The 4,361-nt window shown below is 40.7% G+C and overlaps 1 long non-coding RNA gene across 1 annotated transcript; it reads right to left on the bottom strand.

The window, feature by feature from the left end:
• Window positions 1–2,372: 2,372 nt before the first annotated feature.
• Window positions 2,373–3,126, bottom strand: LOC107199841. The gene is made up of 2 exons (XR_004496551.1): window positions 2,844–3,126; window positions 2,373–2,748 (listed from the first exon to the last, which is right to left on the bottom strand). It is a non-coding gene; the product is annotated as an uncharacterized LOC107199841 (long non-coding RNA).
• Window positions 3,127–4,361: the final 1,235 nt, after the last annotated feature.

The raw sequence follows: 4,361 nt of genomic DNA, 5'->3' as shown, positions 1-4,361 counted from the left end.
GGCACAGAGCAATTCCTTAGAGTTCACTGAGTATTCACTTAAGATTATGCAGATTTGGGTCAGTACTTTGCTGAATTCAGCCCAGGCTCCTGACCAGCAGCTGCGGGGAGCAGCTTGTCTGTCCCGGGGAGTGCACAGGCGGCTCTTCTCAGCCGCTGTATAATCATTTATAGCTCCGGCTGGGTTTGATGCATTCATGGAACTCCCTCTGGTGGATGCCTTCCCGGGACTTTTTTGTTGATGGAGCTCCTTTACTGAGGCCTTTTTCCTAAGGACAGATTGTTAGAGGTAAAAGAAGTGTTAAATTTTTTTGTCTTACAAGCAAGGATTAATAGGTTAGATTTCCCTGTAGACCACCGAGGCTATTCAGCACTGATCACCGAGTTGTTTTGCTAACTTCCCCCCCAGTTTTTCTCCAGCCTTTGTGATGCTCAACACTGCTGTCACATGTATAAAAATGCTAAGAATTAATCAGGCCCATATTTTTCTGGGAGCAGGCAGGTCCTGGTCTGCTCCCAGCCATTGCTTCTTTTTTGAAGGTTACTGGCAAATACAGAAGCAAATCCCAGGAAAGGGGAGTAGTGCCCATGACTCCTGATGCCCAGGATAGTACCCTAACCACCAGCTTGTTTCTGTTCCTCCTCTGTTTGACTCATGTTGAACTACTTTCCCAGTGGAGGAAAGAATGGAAGCTGCAGCCAGAGCTGCGGGCTGGTAGCGGTGGATTTGGTGAGAAGTGCTGGTGTGTCCTTCCCAAAGCTGCACTGATGCTGGGCAGAAATGCAGAGGCCCTCGAAGTTGTTAGAGCTGCTCTGAGGTGTCCATATAAAACTTTAGCAGAGGAAGAAATGCAGGCTGATTGTGTGTCAAACAAACCCTTCCTTTCTGTAAAACCAGGGTACCACAGGTATCTAAAATGGAAGCAACCAACCCAAACAGGTCAATCAATAATCAAGAAGAATCAGAGTTATAGTTTGCTGTCATTATTTAGTCACAAACAGTTAGGGTGTGAGAAAAGGGTTTAATAGAAAGGAAATACAAACCATAGAATATTGTCTATATATCCCTTCAAAAATTTTCTGTCGTTTTCATGGCTGCAGTAGCTAATTTCATTGATCAGTGGTCTAGCTTAAAGATGTACTATTTAGACACCAGACCTGAAAATTAAGCCATATTGGTTTAAGAGATGGGTTATTCTATATTTCAGCAACTTAAAAATCTTTCTTTTGGCTTCTTTTTTACAAGATGTCTTGATGAACTGAGATCCATGGTTGCAAGTAGCAGAGTTCTGAGGACCTTCATCAGATATGTGCAACCGATAATTATTCTTTAATGAGTGAAGAATTGCCTTATATTTAACAAGAAAAAATGGAGAACATTGTATAAATTCCATTTGAATTTTTTTATATGATTATATATTTTGTATATAACCAATTCTGTCATGTTCCCTGCAACATTTAGGGAACAATCTTTTCTGGCAAACAGAATTGAAGTAACCCAGAAGTGTCAGCAGTAATAGGAGTTATGCACTGGGCCATGGGTAATGGGAATGTCACAGAAAATATGGAGTAGATGGGAGGAAATGAAAAACAAAATTAAGGCAGGTGAATAACGAGAATGAATGGTCTATATTCTTGGTCTTGGCTGTGATGGGGACTCAGTCTCAAAGAGATTGAGGATATCTTTGGGAATGGCTGGAGGAGTCCAGCTCTGTGGAAGAGAGATGAGGAGATGAGAACACTGGGTATGGAACAGTTGGGGTTACTTCTGTACTCACTTTGGAGTGAACAGTAATACACCATGAGCAGGATTTCTGATCCCCTATGCATTTTCATGACTTCCCATTCTTTTCTCTCCCCCTTATCCATTTTGCTATCACTAATATGGGTTCAGTTTATAACATTATTATCTCATTCTGCAGCTTTCATTGGTTTAAGAGCCAAAAAATCACCTTATTACTGCAAAGAAAATATATCCAGGAAAACAGTTGGGATGCACAACTCCGTCAGAGCTAGTGCATGAGCCACTGGACTGGAACACAGTAAACCTACTGAGTGAGATGCTAGGAACTACATTTCAGGTTAAAGTAATATATTAAAAGGAATGTTGGCACACATGGTCCTAATGAATGCAAGTGATCATTTCTCTCCTGATTTAGATTTGAATATTTTCTAGATAGCTGAATTTTGAAACAAAAAAAAGGCCTAAGCTGTTATTGAATAGACTGCTATTTTGTATTTTGGAACACAGTAGATTTGCCAAGGACAGTCTTTCATCTGATGGAAGTTGGCTCTTCAGTTATCTTGTGACAGAGATACACAGAAATACTGAAATACATACTTAAGAGGAAAAACACAACATACAGCTTTGACTTGGCAAAACAAACATACTAGCTTTAATCACAAGTAATGCTGATCCATTGCAGGTGAAATTTGGCTATGAATAACTAGTTTAATTTCCACAATAATATCCAGATCTGCATGCAGAGCTGTGCTGCTTTTTGTAGGCCCTTTCCCAGAATAAAAGTGGTCCTGGCTCTTTTCTTCCTTGCTGTTGAATTAGGAGCACTAGATGCCCAAGGGAAGCACATCAGATTCAAAACCAACCTGGCATGCATTGCTGGCAACTCCACTCATCAAAAAATGTGGATTGGCTCATGCAACATAGGCAGATTTGCAAAATAAGAGTTTCTCTTTCACATTTGCCTCATGGGAATTTCAAATATTCCATCTTCAAGTTTGTTTTTTTCTGTAAAAACAAAGACCCAAATGGTTTGGGGTTTTTTTTAAAGGACAAGAGAAGATGTTGACATAAAAAAAAAAAAAAGTGTGCTGGAGAGGTACCTTTGTAAAAGGGAAAACACAGCTGTAGTTTGCCTCAGTGAATGTGCCAGTGGTAAACAACACACCTCTCAAAGACTTGATGCAGGCAGGTCTCAAACAGGCCACCACTGGGATGTTTGCCTTCATTTATCTGTACTTTTGATTTGCAAGCTGCAGAAAAAAACTCACAATCAGCTGTTCCAGAAAAAAAGCTTTTCAGCTCTTCCCAGTCCAGCTTAGGCCAAGAAGATCCAAAAAGAGACATTCCACTGACATTTTCTTTTGAACTTCATTTTCTCGTTAGGCCCTGGAAATGACAAAAAAAAATATCAGTTGTCAGAAAGCTTCAGATTAATTTTCTCTATTTTTTCCAGACGTGGGGTTTTCCCCCCCAGAGCTAGTGTGGTTCAAACATGGTACAGTCACTGACTAGGACATGAGTGGGAGAATATCACTTGCATGCCCAGAATTATAACGGCTGAGAGGTTTTTTTAAACAGTCAGTATTGTGGCTCTGATAGATTCCCAGTAGCATGTTGGTTACATGGCAAAAATGAAATGGTTCAATAGAAAAGAAAAAGCAAAACATGGACTTGAAAGCTCTGTTAGTAACTGAAATGTGAGCACTTGTTGGCACTGAGTTTAAGATCAGAAGATCAAATTAAGATTAGAAGGTCAGAAGATCACTAGATCACCTGTTTTGACCTCTGACACGATGCAAGCCATAGTGTATGAAGTGGATGGATTTATGCGTATGTGTATTTGCCTTTGGAGTGCCAAAAGTGTGTCCAGTTTGTCTTTACAGTTTCAAAAGATAAAAAATTCAGACAATTCCCAAGGTTTTTGGCTCTTCCTCTCTCTTGCCAAGCAAGAAAGATGGTAGCAAAGGCAGAACTCTGGAACCCCTAACCCATTTTCAACTGTGAAAGCAGGAAAGTGTCCACAAAAATGCAGTAAATCAGATAATAACAGAAAAGATGAAAAATGCCAAGGAATGCCAAATGCTACTGAAAGTGTTGCCTAGTGAAGCATTTCCTCAGAAAACTTCAGAATAAGACTCACTATACCTAGGAAAAGAAATTAAAGATGCAGAGAGTACAGTGTGGCAAAACACTGATGTTGGATGAGGGTGTGCTTCTTGTTATTAGTCTCCGAATACCATGTCTCCTCTATGTTCTGGGACTTCTTGCAGAAACTTGTCACAGCTCAGTAGATTCTCTGGTGAGGTGAGATTACACCTGTTCTTCAAACCTGCTGGGGTCATGTCTTCTGTCTGGTGCTGCCTGGGTGGCTTTGCAGCATCCAGAGCAGACGCACCTCAGGAAGCACAAGTAAGTGCTCACCCATATGACAGTGGTGACAACGATAATGACTGTAGCACTAACAGCTGGTGACACCATATCTTCCAAAAGAGTGTCCTCCTGCTGAGGGGAAGGGAGGCAACACTGTGTTCTCAGCTGGTGATGATAGAGCAGTCACAAATCAGAAATTGCATCAGGAATTGAACAAAGCCCAAAATATTTGTGGTACTTGAAAAAAA

This window comes from Parus major, chromosome 1 (assembly GCF_001522545.3).
Source record: "Parus major isolate Abel chromosome 1, Parus_major1.1, whole genome shotgun sequence".
NCBI classification, from domain to species: domain Eukaryota; kingdom Metazoa; phylum Chordata; class Aves; order Passeriformes; family Paridae; genus Parus; species Parus major.
The sequence above is the reverse complement of the archived record's forward strand: the minus strand, read 5'-3'. Positions and strand labels throughout refer to the sequence as shown.